General features: G+C 37.8%; 1 protein-coding gene across 1 annotated transcript in view; it reads left to right on the top strand.

Moving 5' to 3' along the window:
• Positions 1-10213: 10213 nt before the first annotated feature.
• The window catches only part of LOC124286379 (cyclin-dependent kinase 17-like), a 93160-nt gene continuing 82231 nt past the window's right edge, over positions 10214-21142 (top strand). Inside the window, 1 exon segment of the mRNA XM_046722741.1 lies at positions 10214-10403. The gene's annotated coding sequence lies outside the window, so the exon portion shown is untranslated.

Raw genomic sequence — 21142 nt, 5'->3', positions numbered from 1 at the left:
TATTGCTATTTTTCTGATTGATTTTTTATCAGTGTGTCAATGAATAAATAGATCATTATTCATAATTTCAAAATTTACATATATCCCTAACTATTTTTGTCCAGTATAGCTGAAATATTGCAAAGGAGAATACACACGTTATTCATCCAAGTAAAATTTTGTTTGGTTAAAGCTTTATGCTAGTAAGCTCATGGGATAATCAGCCATTATCAGTCGTGAATGTAACATGCACACGAGACGGACACATTCGTAACTACTCGTGTCATTCCTGCAAGCAGGATGGCGACTCGTACCCCTTCACTTGCCCATGTTCATGGCTGGGCCTTGTCTAAGTACAAACGAGCACAGAGATAAAAAATAGTCTAGGGCTATTTCCAAGGAAAGATAACTCTGAATTTCCAAACATGGCTACCCCTAGAAATTTATAATATAGCATGAAAGTCACTTTACATAAGTTTCTTATGTCATTAACAAATATCGACTAACGGGGTCGAGTGGTCAGGCTTGCTGGCTTGGTTGACACATGTCATCGGTTCCCAATTGTGCAGATCGATGCTCATGCTGTTGATCACTGGATTGTCTGGTCCAGACTCAATTATTTACAGACCGCCGCCATATAGATGGAATATTGCTGAGTGTGGCGTAAAACTAAACTCACTCACTCATTAACAAATATCAGTAACAAGATAATTTTATAATCACAGAAATAATAATGAAAATCAATAATCACAAAAAATATTTGATCTCATTCACGTTTTACTATGCATGATTCGATTGGTTTGTATCGATTCTTGGCAATAATGGCGTATTATACAGATACAAGTCTTCTTGTAGGTCACAGAAAGAGGCTAGTAGTATACGAATGGAGACGGACCCCATTACGCAATTCTGCATGTTAAACAAAAGGTGCCTAAAAGTGTTATTTATGAAAATAATGAAACAAAATTAAGTACTTTCATTTATACTTGGACACATTATTGAATGACACGATTGACAGAAAAAGAATGGTCAAATGTGGGCGGAAATGTGCAAAATTTGAGCAGCATTGGATGATTTTTGACACCAAATTTCTTCTGTGTGAATACCTTTCAGAAATGGAAGTGGATATGACAATACCAAGCAAGCTCTATCCTATTGCGTGACACTGTCATAATATCAAGCCTGTGGAACGATTTAACACTCTAAGGAGCTTTCAACTAATGTCAGTTCCATAATGTTTGCATCCAAGCACTGATGCTGCTTGTGGTGCTAATTACACTGTCTAGACGATGACCTGACAAAGGTCGTAAGTCATCCATCTTAACATTCTCTATATCTGCTTTGGCTGGGTCTTAAGTCACTGCCTTTGACTGAGCATCTCTTACGTCACATTCAGGAGGCGGAAGCTGCACAGCCTTCTGTCAATCTGTGTTTTGAAAGTGACTGCATTTCTTTAGCCGGAGTAGTCTACCTTGGCCGTGGCAGTATCCACTTGTCTTTGGTTTAAAATACAAGAGGCCCAATAAGGTCCTCTGTTCATTTAATACCCGTGTCCATGGGTTTGGTTAAGTGGTAAGCATCCATGACAGGTGGAGCTTTAATTAATATTCATATTAATATTCACATTAATAATCATATTAATAATATTCATATTATAACCAAAATTGTCTTTTTTTAGCATCAGGTCTTGCTAGGCTGCTAACATATGCTTTTAATGAAAACCAGTTCTGTGTTCTTTGTACATGAACTTATAGATCCTGATAAATTTGAAATAATGTTCTTAAAAGTATTAGTGAACAGTTGGTCACTTCAGTCACATTCCTCAGTAACAGCGCTGTAGGTCAAGGTTGCTCTTGCCTGACCTATATTTACACTACTGTAATACAAGGTTTCTGAAATAACAATGTCCCTTTGTTTCATTCATCATAGAAATCGATAAAAGTCATCTTTGGTAAGCACTGATAATTTGTGTAAGTATTAATAAATAATCACAGCAATTGTTTATATATTAATTTCTATCGCACTACAGTAAAGGAACTGAACGCATGTGTGATGTTAATGTAGTATTAATTTATATGTACAAATGAAGCTTTGTTTGGGGTCATTGCCACATCACCCTCAACAAAGTCTGTTGTACCATGTTTTCTTTACTTTGTCATGGAACATCCTCCTTGGTTCATTTGTGATGGGGAGCTGGTGGTTAAAGCGTTCGCTCATTATGCAGAAGGCCCAGGTTCAGTTCCCCACATGGGTACAATGTGTGAAGACCATTTCCAGTGTTCATGAATGGTGTTTCAAAGTAACAGGACATTGGTTCCTGTAAGGTTAAGATGTCTGTCTGGGGTAGACGCTCTCGCGTGCTCCTCTATATATAAGACGCGCTATGTTGTCACTTACTGAAGGCAGCAAATGCGCCTTTGGCGCGTGCTCGTGCAAAGCGCTAGCTATAAAGAATACATTTCTACTTCCGGGTCTGGGGACCCGTAAACTGCAGGTGTCCCCTTGAGTCAAAGTCATTGTGAAATATACAGTCGGACACTGGGGCCGGTGGGTTGTAGACTTCTATCGGACCGTTGGCGAATCTGCCGGATTTGTTAGAGGGTCAGACACTATTCGCGAACACTGCATTTCTGTTGTCCCCAACGTATTATTGCTGGAATATTACTAAAGTGTCGTAAAACTAAAGTAATCACTCAATCACTATGCCTGTGATGTCAAATGGAACAGGATATTTCATGTAAATTCGGTAAATAGTTCTTTCATTCATAAGAGTTGGTGTATGATGGCATCTTTCCACATCTTTCCATGTCATACATCTGTCACTCCCAAGGGTGTGACTTTCTACATCTTTGGTGCTGGAACTTGGGTGTTTTGAGTGACGTGGTTCCTCCAACATCTGCGACTGTGATTATCACTGTATGGAGAGGAAGGAGTGAAGACACATAGACGAGGTCTGTCCTTGTTGATGAACAGTCAGCTAGATCATTACCACAATCAATGACAAGCTTTCAAAGTCCATTCATTAGAGTGTCAGTGGAATGATGAAATCGTAAAAGATCACATATACTCTAGGGGGGTCAAATACATAATCACTAATTGGCGTCGTTATAAATGAAACCCCTCATTAAAACTACTCATTTCGATCTTTAATTAACTTAAATCAACCTTTTTAACAACAGTGCACAATTCACAGCCGCGAACCAAATTTCAACCAATAAGAGTGGCTCGTCTCTGACGTCATATGAGGAATAGATATGAGGGCCGATGCAGAATTCAGGTACATTTCAGGGGGTAAATTATCTTGTTTACAGGTTTGTATAAACTTGAAATCGTGACAACCGTTGTGAAAAATAAAAGCTATATGTTCTCACAATCTACTGTCATTTAATTTGGTTTCCTGCTTTGCCTAGTTTCCGAGTTACAACTTGTTTTCATAGACGATTCTGTCAAAATCGCTTGGTGTCGCTAGGCCTTATTTGATCAGCCGCGCTCATCACGGTTACGGTTAATTTCTTCAACCTAAACAGTGCGACAGTAAGAAGGGTGGATGCCCATCAGATGCAGTTATTTGAAAATATCCCCGGGGTAGTTCTTGTCTGATTGCAAGAGAGTATCACAGCAGTGTGGGCTTTTTCAGGTTTTATAATGCCTGGATGGTATAATGACTGATCCAAATTGATCTGTGTTGTTTTTTTACCTCGATATTTAATCATGTCATGTAAAAATATGATGTCTATTTCGTATGATATTAAAAATTGTCATTTGATTTATTTGAATCCGTAAACTAAACAACCCTACTTTGCCATTGCTAGAAAAATCTGAAAATTTACTTAGGTAAATGAGTACATACAGTTTTAGCACACAGCAAATGCTTATATATGTTTTTCTTATGCAACAATGAAGTTCTGTTCGTATTCTCAAAACAGTGTCGGCCCATAAGTTTTCACATGGAATTAAAATTGCATGCAGTGCAGCAATTAATACTCCCTTGTTGTAATCAAGTTGTGTCATGCAAAATCCTTTTGGTCATGATTGAAATATATATTTAATAGTGCTGGAGCGATTAATTGTAGAATCGGTTAATCGTTCGATCTAAGTCAAAATAAACGATTGTTGATTACAAATAAACTGCAGATTGATAATCGGAAATAATCATTATTTGGATGCACATACATTAAAACATTTTATTCTACCTTGTCATGTTTTCTTATACTGTACACTCTGGTTGTCATTGCTTGTTTACCTCTTAAATGGAAGCTGTGTAGTACACAAGTACGTATGCCTCCCCTGTCAGCCAATGGCAATGCTAGATATATTTAGATTGGGGTGTCCTATTTCGTCACTGAAATACTATGAGTTGTAAAGTGGTTTATAGAAAAACTCATTCGTCCAATCATGCAACAAAACGCGTCACAATACGACCCAGGTATTACTGGTTAGCTACTTTCTAATTGGCTGAAAGAGGGAATTCCTTGAGTTGCATTTGCATACAAACACGTGACTTACGGAAGGCGGGTAAAATAGAGCTATTTTCAGTTTCATGAATTCTCTTGAAGTTTTGTTACAGTGGTTAATTATAATACTTCCCAGAATAAATTTTGTGTTTCAACCTTAAGGAAATGTCTTTGTTCACCCTTCAACATAAACTAAAACTTTTATAAAAAAATGGCATGCCATGAAAATAAATCTACCAACGAGGTCACATGACTAGTAGCGTGATCTTGTAAGGTGGGATGTCAACTAAGCAGACGAAACATTAATGGCATCTTTGGAGTAAAGATTTAGGATTTTTGTGCATTTGATTATGAGGTAGATATTGCATTAAGGATCCCTGAGTTTTGTGGGTTTTTTATACTGTTGCCTATGCACGGAAACTTGATTTGTAGCATATCAATAGCAGAACGATAGCGGGGATCGCCTTGTTGTCATTCGGGAATGCTTCTCATGGATTTTCTCGCATTTTGGGGCTATAAACGGGAATTGTAATGGCCGATCAAAAACATATAACAATTGGAAACGTAAGACAATAGGATACTTGATGATCCAAAGACGCTGCAAATGTAAGTAATTTGCTAGCGTTAACAATTGACACGTGCTTACAACATCCTGGAAGTTAGTTCGCTAACGTAGGTATTTGACTATGAAATGACCGTCCAAAAGAATATAATCGATCGATTAGCGATCTGACACTAGCGATTATCGATCTGACAAAATGTAACGATAACCAGCTCTAATATTTAACTACAAGTAGAAAGTATTTTTGATTTTCTAACTTGATGAAAACAAACCATAATCTCATTAATTCTATAGCAGACTTTAGACCGTGACGTCGCGGTTTTTATAAAAATGGCGGCGCCCTGTCGCTAACATCCGCCAGTCTGAGAATATATGCGATTTAGGTTTGTTTTCACCGAGTTACAAAATCAAAACTACTTTCTACTGGTAGTAAAGTATGTATTTGATTGATGGACAATAGGATTTTGCATGACATAGCTTATAACATAACAATTTCTCTCGTGGAAGCGAGGTGGGTGTCAATATAATATACTACTTACAATATCATTGTCACTTCGACCACAACCTCAATTCCGAGGAAAAAATGGTGATGTTACAAGTTGTGTCAGGGAAAATCTTTTTGGTCATCAATCATATGCATATTTTACTACAACTAGTAAGTAGTTTTGATTCTTTAACTTCTGTGAAGCGATCTGAACACAAATAAGATATCGTTTCAGGCTTCTACAACGCTGCTTCGCACTCACAAACATAACCCATTTAGCACGAACTGAGGGGTTCTGTGGAAATCTGTGCATGGCGACACTATCGCCCGACCCCTAGGAGCAATTGATGACAACGCAATGATTCAGCATGTCTTCGTTGATGTCGAGAAATCATCAAAATGACAAGCTTGCTACACACTATATATACAACTAACTGAAAATCATATGACATCACTTCAGTGCTCTGGTGACAGAGTTACGTAACCTGTCTGTGGTTTCGTTGGCGGGCGAGAGTGAAGCAACTTTTTGGCAACTTTTAATCGCTCGGTATTAATTAACCAAGTTTTAACCAAGTTTTTAAAGAATGAAAGACTAACCACAAATCTTTCGTATGTAATGGTTAAAAGAGTACAAAAAATATTTTATTTGTACACAAACACGTGTAAATGGGCAACACCAGAACCGGTTCTTGGTCTTCAAGTTGTTGAGACTTTGGAATTACAAAGGCACACACAAGGCAACCATCCCTGAATTTGTGTAGACAAATGTTTTTTATGAAGTTGGTGGATTTACCTATGGAACTTGCATAAACCTCTCACCTCACAATCATTACTCTTTTTATGCTTAGGGCTTTGGGGTAGCCTAGTGGTTAAAGTTGGCACACCGAAAACCCGGGTTCGATTCCCCACATGGGTACAATGTGTGAAGCACATTTCTGGTGTGACCCACCATGATATTGCTGGAATATTGCTATAGTCTGTTTGCAGTGAAAACGTACCGATGAATTTCACTTTAAGCAAAAATGTAAATCAAATAAAGTGAAATTAAGATTGCAAATCCTCATAATTTTACCTTGCCATTTGCAGGTTTAAATCTGAGAATTTAATTCAACTTAGAATAAAAGTTGTTTAACAAACAATCATAGTTTCAAATCGCTTGTAGTGGTTTGTATTACGAGGATTTGCAATCTTAATTTCACTTTATTTGATGAACATTTTTGTTGAAAGTGAAGTTCATCGGTACATGTTCACTGCAAACAGACTATACAAGCTATGTAAAACCAGACTCACACACTCACTCACTTTGTATGCTTTTCCACTCAGCACTTCAAGGCATCCACCAGTGAAGACAAACATTTGGCCCCAGAAGTTAATCAGTTTCAAAATATTCATATATAATAAACAAAATATGATGTAGAACAACTTTTAATTTCAGAGCTAATGATGTGAACTTGGTGTATTTTTTTTACTTACTCACTTAAACATGTTAATTATGTTATTTCTCATCCATGTTTCATGAAAAGTAGTCACTGTCTCCAAATGGAGCCTTGCAAAATCATTCTTGATGTCAGATTCTGTTTTTTTCATTCCCAAGGGTGTAGGGTCGTAGGTCTGTACACTGCGTTTCAATACAATAATTATCTTGCATGCATAATGAGACGTATAGCAGCTAGACATTTGCCATGTTGTTATGTTAAGGAGGACCATCAGTGGATATTACCAGCAGTAATTGCGGCAGTTTCCCTTGTCTTGTCTGTCTGGTTAACATCTAGTGTTTGTTTATTGTTGTTTAACTTCGCATTAAGGAATATTACAACTATATTTAGTCAGTCTGTAATATCAAGTCTGGACCAGACAATCCAGTGATCAACAGCATTAGCATTGATCTACATTATTAAGATACAATTGCGTGTAAACCAAGTCAGTGAGCCTGACCACCTGATCCTGTTAGTGGCCTCTTAAAACAAGCAGGGTTGCTGAAGACCAGTTCTAACCGAGATCTTCTTGGGTTGACATCTGGTGACCTTCGCGGCCATGACAGTATGCTTATGTTTGAACGTGTCAGTGTAACTAAGATTGATGCTCTGTACAGGCCTACCAAAGAAAACTTTCCCACTGCGCAGAAAAATACAGAAAAGCCCACATTAATCGTGGAAATAGCAACATAAACACATTACCTCGCTACTGAAACAGTAAAAAAGGCAACAAAAAACTATGAAACTGCAACATTTTTATATCAGCGAACTTTGACCTCTACTGTGCATGCACATTACGATCCGGGCTTCTTTCCAATTTCCGAGCAACCGCGAATCGCCTCGCGTAGAAAAAGTATTAAATATGTCGAAATAATTGTTGTCAATAGTTTCATACAAATGGAAAGTAAACTAAACAAGTGTGCATACAAGTATCATGATGATAAATGCCAAATAACATAACAGAAATACTTAAAAAGGAATGTAACTTTTGTCCAAGCTGGAAAATGTCAACATGCAGTCGAGACTTCCTCTTCCATGTGCGCATGCGCAAAATCAAAGTTGCGGGCTCCTCGTTTTATGATGCAGTGTTAGCGATTTAAAGTTGCCGTTTTTACTGTTTCAATAGCAAGGTATTATGTTTATGTTGCTATTTCCACGATTAATGTGGGCTTTTCTGTGTTTTTCTGCACAGTGGGAAAGTTTTCTTTGGTAGGCCTGTCTGTAGGAACAAGCATTGTCATGCTGAAAAATGTCGTCTGATGATTGCAGAACCAGGGACATTGTGAGGACAGAAGATCTTCTCTAAATAACGCATACCTGTTAACAAGGTGAATTTGGGCTTACTGCTCAATATGATCAAGAGATGCCAATCTGTGCAGTTATGGTAAGACCATAACAGGAATCTGTCAGTAGTGAGGGACATTGGGGTAGCTTAGTGGTTAAAGCGTTCGCTCATCACGCTGAAGACCCAGGTTCTATTCTCTACATGGGTACAATTTGTGAAGGCCATTTTTGGTGTCCCTTGTCATGATATTGCTGGAATAATTTCCAGTGAAATGTTTTTGTCCTATAAATGAATTGCTAGTAATCAGTTATATAATTTGAGTGGTTTGTTTATGTCTTGCACAAAGCAAACATTTGTAAAGTCTACAGGCATGTAAGTGCGAAGACATGGTCGAGATACTCTATCTCCTACACATGTTGATGAATATGCAGTTGTGAAGGGCTTAATGAGCATCTCTTGAACAATCATCTCAGAACCATTTAACGAGAACCAAGCCAGGTTAGAGCAGAATGTTTACATGTAGAGATCTTACCTACGTCCTTCTGTCGATCATTAAGAAAATATTTATCCTTTGAAGTGAGAATCGTACAGACATTTAACATTTGATAAGTACAGAATCAACATCTTCCAAGTGCAGACTACCTCATTAACTGTTGTGTATTTGAAACGTAGCAATATTTATACATTGGCTGTATATTACTAAAGGTCTTCCACTTCATTAAAACTTGAGTAGGTGCCTTGTAGCTGGGACTCAGCATACAGTTCTGGAAATAAATTTTAGATATAAACAAAATATCGTTCTACAAGACAGCTGAGTATTAAAAGAGCCATCAAATGGGTCAAATTTCACTTTTGGAATTTAAGAAGGTGAGTATAGCTAGTAGTTCTGAGAAAGGTATGAGAATAGAATAGGGATTATTTTTCAATCAAAACAATCTTTTCTATTGTTTTCAATTTAATATTTATGATGATTGGTGAAGCCCATTCTGGTGTCCCCCACCATGATATTGCTGGGATATTGCTAAAAGTGACGTAAAACATACTCACGCTCCTGTCAGTTGCCATTTTTGCACTCCGTATTATTGGACTCCGTAGAAGTTGCTGAAATGGGGATTAGATGTCTATTTTAGCCACTGCACCATGAGGCTGTACATCTCTTTCTTGGAAGAACTTAATTGACTCTCATAGTATCTGCTATTAGTTCAAGGCCTGATTCAGTTGAAGAATATCTTGTGTCTTTGATGTCATTCACAGTCAAGTCTATTCACTCACAATGGGCGGTGGGGTTAAAGTGTCTGCTCGTCTCGCTGAAGACCTAGGTTCAAGACCCAGGGTACAATGTGTGAATCTCATTTCTGATGTCCATTCTACCCCCACTGTGTGGTATAGGGATTATTTTACTCTTTTGCTTTTTTCTCTCGTGCGGACCGCCTCCGTGGTGTAGTGGTGAGAGCGTCCGCCCGGAGAGCGGAAGGCTGCGGGTTCGATCCCCGATCGCGTCATACCAAAAGACTTTAAAATATGGTACTTGTTGGTCCCTGCCTGGCGCTTCGGCATTAATGGGTACAACAAGGACTGGTCGGCTCGGAGTCAGTATAATGTGTCTGAGTGGGGTATTCATGCTTCACTGCGGCATGGTATCTCAGTGGGCTATTACTATAAAACCAGCTTCAGTCTGGGCTAGTACAAGCAGCCGCACATACATATACACACTCATGCACGTCGTCATATGAGCGAAATATTCTCAAGCACGACGTTAAACCCTATTTCAGCTCAGCTCAGTTTTCTCTCGTCCAGTAATCATAGTAATAATATTTATCAATGAAACTTCAATCTGTAAAGTTCAGTCCAGTTCAGTTACTGTGAAATGTTTTGTTGATTTTTAAAAATTCTCGATACAACATTAATACTGTCAGTGATTCAGATGAATAATGTATACATCTGTTCACCCTTGACATGTTCTACTGTCATGTCTAATAGACATCATCATTCATTCCTGGACCAGGAAGTAAGGTCTGATGTGAATATGTCTTTAACGCCACATCATCTCAATGTCCATCTTCTGTCCACGTCACTCCCAGTGGACGTTGCCCAGCTTGATGGTCAGTGAAATGAACTCCTGGTAATGGATTCACAGTGAAAGGATGCTTGGATAGCTATGCTGGTAAAGTTTTGATGTGTGTCAGGAAATTTATGACTTGTACGGTCATTCTCATCTGCTGGCATGGAAACCATTGATATGTTTGTGAGAAATTTCTGTATTGCCTTGGGCAGGTGTTTGGCTACACTCTGAAATAGTTTGTTTTGGGAATGGAGATTATATTCATGCTTATTTACTGCTATAAAGATGATAAAGCATGTGTTGTGCATTTGGTAAACTGAAAGCCAATGGTTGGTAAACATGGCGTTTGTTTCTATTTTGTGGAGGAGGTTTTATGTAGTCCTAATCAAATATCAAACAGCTTTCATGCATGACGTATAATACAGTGTTTGAAATACAGTTTCATAGTGACAGCTTTCAGCGAGATTGGTTACTGTTTCCCATTGATGATATGAACCTCTCAGCGGGATATTATAATGATGATGGTTATTTCTAGCATAACTAGTTGCTATTTTAGTGGATTTTACTGTGTAAAACAAATATTTTGAGCTTCAAATGGGATTGGTCTAAGTATACACTAAAGTGTGTTGGGATAGGTCTCACACCTGCAGTCAGTCGTGTGGAAAATAGTGTTGGTACAGCACGGGTGTCTTTGTTTACAGTCCAGTCAAGATGAGGAAGGTTTATTTCACCGGAACACCTTCGGGGAGGTTACAAAAGTGTGATCATGACAAGTAATAAAGGAAAGTTAGAAACCTAAATTAGAAACACTGCAACACAAATAGAGTCTGCTACACAAGTGTGTGGCAGACATTCATCCTTAAACAAGTTGTTTCGAAACATATCTAGTTAGCAAGTTACATACGTTCAGAAACAGCAATACCATTAATATATTATGAGTTGTTTCAAAACATGGATTTGGAAACAATGAGAAAAATGGTATTTGACAGACACGAGTACAGTAATCTGTTTCTTACACACCATAAAATCGCACCACTTTAGGGTCGAATAAATTCAGGTTCTCCTCTTAATGGTGCAATAGTACACAACACAACGAATATGAATGAATGATGTCACTCGTTCCTATGGTGACCCTCCACAAAAAAGTTTCTGTGAAATTTGTGCATTATCAAGGCGATGATGATGATGCAATCTAGATAAGACCAAAGAATAATAATGAGGCACTGTAAAACGATGATGTTGCAATGTAGGTGCAGATGTTGTTTTTTTGTAATTGTTTGGGACATTTGGTGGTGTCGCCCACTGATTTTGAATACAGCTGTCTTCATTGAAAGATTGTTTGGATATTTTTGCACATCTGCAGGTATGAGCTGCTGAAGAGCAATTTTCACCAGGATCTTCACAGGTCAGACAGATATGCTTGCATGTGCTGTGTTTACACATGATTGACAATGACATGTTTGACTTTTCTAGCTTAAACATGTTGTATGAATGTATTAATAATAAACATGCAGGACTGTAATGTATTCACAACCTAAACATATAAGAATATAAAAAAAACCCAGAAAATCCAGAAAATCTTAATCTAGGGCTGTATTTTACTAATTTATTTCAGTGATAGTAATATATGCTGATAGTTCCTGTTTGTGTTGATTCATCAGGTTGAGCTGGTATTGTCAGCGTTAGGTTCGGTGCAGGCCTACACCTCACACCATCAGTTATATGATATCTACACACAGCGTTAGGACGTGTTTGGAAACAAGCACCCTGGGCATCAAGATTTGCTACTATTGACTTTATATGTGCACATCACTTAAATCTTTAACTTCTAACATTAGGGTTTTTCACAAGGACCCCTTGTGGTTTTATTGTGATGGCTGTGTGTACATTAAGTCTACGGACTTGAAGGTAGACATATTTAGATCTACATTTTGACATTTGCATGTGTGTCTATTGGGTCCATATTAGCATGGTGATTGTGTAAATAGATCAGGAAAATAGAACCATGCAGGGAGTGTCATGATCAAAATGATGTGTTGTATCTGTGTAGATGTAGGTTGGGAAAGTGAATTTCTTTCTAGAGTAATGTCTTTTATCTTTGCAATCCCGCTGTAAATTCAACTTTCTATGTTAGACATGTGTGATGTCCATGCAGATACCTTATCACTGACTAACTCACTCACTCATGGCCTTTCATGTTTGTAATGATCACCCCGGACATACACTTGGCATTTGGGTGATGAAACTTCGACTGTTCAGTGTACTAAGTTATAGTCGTTGTTTTTGGTTAACTAAAGCATGGCATCTCATTGGGCTAGTAACATAAAGTCAGCATTAGTTGAAACCTGTACAAAGTCAACCAACCCCACACATACTCATATGTGTTTGTTGTTTATATAATCTGGCAGATAAACACAATTTCATAAACACCATTTCATCTAATTCCATCTCGAGGCGGTCGGGGTAGCCTAGTGGTTAAAGCGTTCGCTTGTCACACTGAAGGCCTGGGTTCGATTCCCCATATGGGTACAATGTGTAGAGCTCATTTCTGGTGATATTGATGGAGTATTGCTAAAAGCGGCGTAAGACTAAACTCAGTCACTCACTAATTCCATCTCATAGTTCATATGCTAAAGAAAAGACCTTATTGATTTTGCTATGATGAAAAAGAAGGATCAAACTGAAAGCCTTACATAAAAGTTAGATGCAACAAGACATTTGCTGTGATCATGGTGATGTTCTGGGATCTTAGACAGTGTTGGAGATTGTGCAGTTACATCCTTCATGGCATGACAAGAGCATCCAACACGTCATGCAAGACTTTGTTGGAAGTTCTAGAAGTTCTGTAAATATCAATTTTGAAAATTGCTTTTTGAAATAACAGCAACTGTCTCTCTGTCACCATGTTATAAAGTCACGTAAAGATAACATTAAAATCGTTTAAACATGTTTGACTAGGAAAGAGATTTCGTAACATTTCAGAAAATAGGACTTGTTCAAGTACAAAATATTAAACACATTTCTTAGTTTTAGCAGTGAAACAGGGAATTTCTAGTACTTAGTAGTATAGTACCTGATGTGACCTGCTATATTTGAATATTCAAGAATATAATAATCATTATTATGGACGGTATCAACATTCATGATAAATCAGTTGATGAAGCAGCTATGTTTTTGTATTGGATGTGTTTACATGTTAGAGGCGACTAACGGGATCGGGTGGTCAGGTTCGCTGTCTTGGTTGACATGTCATCGTATCCCAATTGTGTAGATCGATACTCATGCCTTTGATCACTGAATTGTCTTGATTATTTACAGACCGCCGCCATAAAGCTGGAATATTGCTGAGTGCTGCATAAAACTAAACTCACTCAGTGATTTTACAAGCATAATAAGATTTACGCTTTAAAACTAAAGGTAATATTGATCACATTGGAAGTTTATTTAAGGTTGTTTTTTTCTAACAAGTCGTAAGTTCAACCATCTTCATATGGTGTTTGAAACTCGTCATGGAATGATTCCATCTCTGTTAAAGTATTTACACATAAGGAAACAGAATTAAGATGTCAAAGACGAAATGTTAACCGCAACACTTCAAAAGCTGGCAATATTTACGATCAGGGCAGATACTTCAAGAAAAGGCCAGATGTTCTCATCAAGTTCGACCAGTGCTCTAATGTTGAAACTCCCCACTACAGATATTATTATGATGTTATAGGAGTATCATTTTTACCAGATAAGCACTTGATCGGACTTGATGCACTAAACTGACTTAACCTTATTGATAAGGATACTGGCTTTCAGACACCACTGCTGGCCTTGAGGCTCTGTGGGCCAGTGGATTTTATTGATGTAAGTAATGACATTCAGTCAACTTTATGATCACGATGATAAAGTGTAAGGGTTGTGCTGAGACAGTGTTTCTTGTCATCGTTAAACGTCCTAGAGCAATGAAGTTGATGGTCCATGAGAAGTTTCAGTGAAAGCCCTTTTCTCTCAGTTCTAAAGGTTCTGCAAGGTGTGCTTGAGAGGTGATGGGTAGTCTAATGGTTGAAGTGGTTGATCGTCATGATTCCCAGCACGGGTACAATGTGTAAAGGCATGTCTGGTGTCCCCTGCTGTGATATTTCTGGAATATTGCTAAAATCGACCTCCCTCCATCCCTCCCTCCCTCCCTCCCTCCCTCCCTCACTCACCCACCCACCCCTCCCTCCCTCCTCCTCCCTCCCTCCCTCACTACTCACTCGCTCCCCCTCACTCACTCACTACTACTCACTACTACTCTCACTCACTCTCGCTCGCTCCGTCCCTCCCTCCCTCACTTATTCCCCTCCCTACCTCCTTCCCTACCCCACTCACTCCTCTTCCTTCACTCACTCACTCCTCACTCACTACTCACTACTCACTCACTCACTCAAAATTCACAACATCAGTGACTACCATTTCCAGCTGCCCAAACTCCATGTAGCCGTGAGAGACATACCACGATAACAATACAGTCATAATAAATTTAAGACAGAAATGGTTTTATTTAAAACTTTAAACATCATATTTTGTAGCTCATAACAGTATCTTATAACTGGACTTGATACCACAGTTGTCTTGAAGTACAGATGTATGACAATCATGATATTTAAGTAATGCATGGGTTGATGTTATTAAAAAAGATTTAAAAAATTTAAATCTGATGTAAGAGGAAATATTCCTGTTAAATTAACACATAAAATCATCTGTTAAATCTTCACATTTTTCTTATGTATTGCTTATTAAGGGTACGGATGTAATAGTAATAGATCTGTGATATTTAGGTATTGTGGTACCAAGCATTGAATTTCATTGAAGTCAGTGGTAGTATGAAAACTGCATGACAATCCTACTTGGAGACTCATCTCACGATGATACTCATTATACAGCTCGCACATAGAGAAACGCTTATCAATTTTTAGGGATGAGGTAGAAAATTAGTAACTGTATAATTGCTTCATTGAAGATGGCCCTGAGTTTTGTTACGATCAAGAGCTCTGGTCGCTTTGTAGAAATGAGGCCAGTTCCACAAACAGAACTTACCAATTACGACAATAATAAGTCTGTGTAAAAGTAGGGATGATATCATCTTAGTGCTGAGATTGTTTCACAGAATGTGGTCTTACAAACATTCTATTGTCTAAGTCTGTGTTTTCCAAATATAATACAACAGTTTCTCGTAGACTTGGCTTCATGCTTCAATGGTTCATTGAAACACAACCTGGCTTACCCAGCCCAGTTAATGACATACATAATAGTTGTCAGAAATGATTCATTAGTACTTCCATAGATTTTCATCACGATAATACGGCCTGAGTAATCTGTTACCAGTAAATTGTGTGTTTGCTTGAAAGTGACGTTAATATTCCCACCAGTGTAGTGTTCATCAATCAGACTTACATCACATCACTGACAGCAGGCCAACAGGATAATGACCATTTGAAAGGGAATTTGTTGGTGCCAGTTCGGCTAATCCCTATCCAGGTAATGAATCAATTAGTCGTGTCCAGGTTGTCAAAGGTGATTTGCCAGTCCTCGTTATCTCACCTGCCAGGTAACAAGTGATATAATGATAATATGGTAATGCAGAATTGATTTATCGTAGCTGTTAGTTCTGTAAACTATGAGTGAATTAGCACCAGTGTTGTGCTGACCAGTTTGGAATTTGGACAGTTAATTAATATAAAATGTAGAATCTTTTTTCAAATAATCCAGTCAACCCAGGTGTTAAATAGGTCTGTCATGACCCTCAAGACTTTCTTAGTATTATCACTATTTGAAGTGTCCTTATTGGAGATGCTTCCTTTTCATCATTTTCATCAACTGTTTCCCAGATCTGCTGTAGATAGAATATGAACTGCTTGACAGAAAAATACAAACATCCCTGGTTGGATATATTTTTTTTCACAGTCAATTAGCAGTGAGTGAGTTTAGTTTTACGCTGCACTCAGCAATATTCCAGCTATATGGCAGCGGTCTGTAAATAATCAAGTCTGGACCAGACAATCCAGTGATCAACAGCATGAACCGATGACATGTGTCAACCAAGACAGTGAGCCTGACCACACGATCCCGTTAGTTGCCTCTTACGACAAGCATGGGTTACTGAAGATCAATTCTAACCCGGATCTTCACGGGTGCAGTCAATTAGGACAATTTATTATTGAATATATTGTATCAGTGATTTAAGGCTGGCTATCGATAAGATGTTATCAATGACAAAACTTTCATATTGATGATCGTTAATATTTCTTCACATCAATGATTCTAGATGAATATCAGAAAAGTAACTTTGAGCTAAAATACCCAAAGAAGATCTGAAAGATATCAACATGTTTCATATCACTGTTGAGTAGTGACAAAATACAATCCTGAACATAACTTAGAAGCAGGCCATTATTTAGAATAAAGACCTAACTTTGTGTTTGTCAGTAAATCAAAACTTTATTCTATGACAAAAGTTTATGTACAATATTATCAACACAATTTACATATTGATAATCATTAATGATATTTCCCATTGCAAATAATTTTAGCCAGCCTTAGCTAAGCCCACTGAGATCCTATGATGTCACAGTTTAGCATAGATATGCCACTCAGACAGAGCATACTCTCAGCCAGCCCTCGTCTGTTTTATCCCCTAATGCCAAGTGCAGACAGGGAAACAACAAGTACCATCTTTTAACATCATATGGTAAACAAAGTGGTTTTGATCCACCAGGTCCATGTTTCACAAAACGACCGTAGCACTAAGGAGTGGGGTAGCCTAGTGGTTAAGGCATTCGCTCGTCACATCAAAGACCCGGGTTCCATTCCTCACATGGCTACAATGTGTGAAGCCCACTCCAGGTGTCCCCCGCCGGGATATTACAGGAATATTGCTAAAAGCGGAGTAATTCTAAACTCACTCACTCACTTAGGGTGAACACATATTGGTATTGATCTGCCAACATTCTTCTGCCTGTCTGACTCAGATGTCTATTGGAGGTGACATCTGTTTACACATGTGACAATGACATGTCACACATTACTAAGTATAAATCGCCTTGCTGTAGAAGTTAATAGTGAATCATGTTCAGTGAGCAGTGGAAATTGCCATTAAAACCCCCCATATTTAAAGTGCTTCTGAACGTTTCTATTTGTTTGAACATGGACTATGTCGACACTTTTAGAAAGATCTGAGTCTGTAAAAAGTCCCATCGATTTGCCATTTGGGAAACCGACTTATTAAAGGAACTTCTACCAGTACGGTAAAAGTTAAATCCTGCCTTCAAGCCTAAGCCAATTAGCTGAATGTTAAGGCTGCCCTAAGGCCAGTTGAATTTATTTTTCTAGGTTGTCTTTCATGCTGGCATTAGGGAGTCGTGTGGAGTTGGAAATACTGCTTCGCTTCCATTTGTAAGCTTATTTTGTTGAAGATACGAATTTTGATTTTGGTTTCAGGCACATCAATTATAGACGTTCTGTGACAATATCTGAATTAGGAAAAAAAGAAAAGGACAGTCTGATGTTAATGTAGGGAATTAGTTTCTTATCAACTGATCGATAATCAGTAATTTGTCGACAGTGTATGTTCGTCAACTCTTGAAAATATTTCACAAATGTCCACGTAAGGTTATGTTTGTTTTGCTAATGTGCATGTTGCCTCGATTATTACATTATCTGATCAAATAGTTTTGTATTCTGTGTATTTGGTAATGGTGTGTGGTCCTGTGAAAATCAGAGCTCAGGTCACAAAAAAGTTGAACTTAAGCAACGTTGGGTGCGGAGAGTCTTTGGACGGGTGATCGTGTTCGGCAGCTTGACTCCTGAGAGTTTCTAGGACTTCTGTCCTGCCCCACAACAAAGCACATGTGATACATGTGGTGTCACCTTAGGCAAGTGAGTTTGTTTTAACTTGCCTCTGTTCACCCAGCAGAAAATGGGTACCCATTGGGATTTGTCATGTGCCTATAACCTTCTAGTGCCTTACAGGCAGCTTGGGTTATCCAGGGTAAAAATGAACTGTCTATTTGGTGGGCAGAATTTAGAGCTATAGAAGTACACATTATTATATTATTTCTTATTTTATATTTTCAACATGTTCAACCTATTCATTGATTATATTCAGAATTTTATGCAATAGATTTTTCGTTAATTTTTCCCCACAAAAAATTATACGAACAAGTTTACGTTACTTTGGAAAGTATTCCAGTTCTATCATACATTTCTGTTTAAGTATAAGAAAACATCTAAATGTGTTTTCTGCTGATCTATCATGTGCATTGCTGTGAAGACAGTTGACCAAATTTGCATAAAGAAATGTTGAAATGTTTAAGAAACAGATTCTTTCGCCACTGCCTGTTATTATATCTTTTATCTTATTCCTCATTATTAAAAATCGTTCCGCATGTTCGATGCATTTTGACACATTTTATTGTGAGACAAATGGTAGCTGACAGACACACTTGTGGCAATCTCTGTTTTTACTATAGCCCCCTTAAAATAAGATCTATCACTCATAAGATCTGATTCCATACATATCTGTAGGAAGATCTGACAAATTCTGCCGGCACTAACCATTGTTGACTGGGCATCACTTCAGGTAAACCCAGGGGAAACTTTGTCAATGTTGACGTCAAATCTTAATGAAGGATGAATGGTTTGTTGAGCCAATCTGATGTCAACTTTCTAAAATGATGCGACTTTATCATATTCTTAATTTTGTCAATTATGGCTTTGGCAATTGCAGTTGCTATCTGATATTTGGACAAGAAAGAAACAGCACTAAGTACAAATGATATGAGGTTTTTACAGTTTTAATCTGTGTTTGGAATTAACCCCTAACATTTGTTTTTGCGATCAGATGTGCTGCTCTGAATGTTTGACATTATCATACACAGAATTGATCATGGTGCCTCATATATTATTGTTTTATAGTATGTGATGTTTAAGTTTGACATTTTAAATCAGAACCAGATTTTACCAATATTATTATGTCATGGAAAACTTGAAATAAATATTATCAATAAACAGAAATATCTACTTGCATTTTGGATGTAAGCATTATGCTGCAGATCTTTAGACTTAAAGGTTTGTGAATATTTTCTAGATTAGATGGTGGCAGTTTGGTAGCCAGTGGTTAAAGCATTCGCTTGTCACACTGAAGACCCGGGTTTGATTCACCACATGGGTACAATGTGGCAAGCCCATTTCTAGTGTCCCACGCTGGAATATTGCTAAAAGCGATGTAAAACCTCACTCACTCACTCACTCACTCACTCACTCACTCACTCACTCACTCACTCACTCACTCACTCACTCACTCACTCACTCACTCACTCACTCACTCACTCACTCACTCGATTAGGTGAGTGGGAATTCTAATGTAGCCGTTCAGGCTTAGGATGTGACAGTGAAAAGTTTGGTATGGTGAAAACACATCCATATGACTGCTGGAACCATTTTTCTGTAAAAGGCTCCATTGATTTCATTATTTTTCATTTGAGATGTAACTGGTACCTATAGCAAATTTATCTGAAATAGCTGTCACCCTGACAGATGTAGTACTCTCCCCAAGTTCGAATAACATGAAAAATGACTTTGTTTGGTTTTTTACTTGAAGTCATCATTCAATGTTGGCTTGAGGTGACTGATAGCAATGTAAGCACCCTAGTGAGAACACATTTAAAATTTATTCTGTTTGGCCACCATCAAGAGCTTGATTGCAAGGCTTTTCTTGGTATTCAGCTATTATTAGACATTGGGATTCCCAGCTTTCAACAAAGCTTATATTTATTTGTCAAGGGATATGTCTTTTCAAATTCAACATTACCACAACATTGCAAGTTATTAAGTAATCGTCATCACAGCGGATGCAGTGAAGAAAGTATTTTGTGTACTTTCTTCTTAGATTGCAATAAAAAACACAAGTTTTTTGTAAACCTTGTCAAAGCTGATAGATTGAAAAAATCGGCTGCAAATGTAAATACAACTTCCTCAATTGTTATTAATTTCCCTGTGTGTATAATAACTAATGACTAATTTGATTGCTTTGAAGATTTAACCTGTATCTCACTGGTAACTTATCTGATACAGAAAATGAGGTTTTGATGCTAAGTTGTATAATATCTGAATCTGAACTTTTGAAATTTTCGAGAGTATTTCCTACATTGCATGCCAAGGCTCTAAGTTTAGCTGAAGGAGTCCTTGTCGGCATGTGTCCTACAGGTGTGTACCCCAGGTACGTTTCTGTATACAGAACTGTACCCCAAACTATGACAAAATACGGAAACGTATCCGGTATCTAGATGTCTGACGAATCCATATTCCGCAACCCAAAACCGAAATTGTATGTAGTTGTTCCCATTCAACACGTTCAACTGATTGCAAATGGTATTGTGCATTGTAAAATATGTTTTACTGTGTATGCTCGTTTTTTATTTACTGAGGGAAAAAAATATGGGATCACATGAAAGGACAAGTGTTCCTTTATTTTGTTCGATGCCTTCACAAAGTTTTTCCCAGCTTGTGAAAAAACCTGGAAAAAAATAAGGGAACACTTGTGCTTTCATGTGATCCCTTAATTTTTTCCCACAGTATAATAATGCAATCAAATGCATTTAATGCAACAGTATGACTGTTCCGATGATATCGCTGTACAGTGAGTGAGTGAGTTTAGTTTTACACCACACTCTCTACGTAATATTCCAGCTGTATGGTGGCAGTCTGTAAATAATTGAATCTGGACCAGACAATCCAGGGATCAACAGCATGAGCATCAGTTAATATGTAACATAAAAAAAACATTCATGAGAATCTTCTCTGATTTTGCTAGG

Source organism: Haliotis rubra, unplaced genomic scaffold (genome assembly GCF_003918875.1).
Source record: "Haliotis rubra isolate DU_JTF1 unplaced genomic scaffold, ASM391887v1 Scf381, whole genome shotgun sequence".
Lineage (NCBI taxonomy): Eukaryota > Metazoa > Mollusca > Gastropoda > Lepetellida > Haliotidae > Haliotis > Haliotis rubra.
The sequence above is the reverse complement of the archived record's forward strand: the minus strand, read 5'-3'. Positions and strand labels throughout refer to the sequence as shown.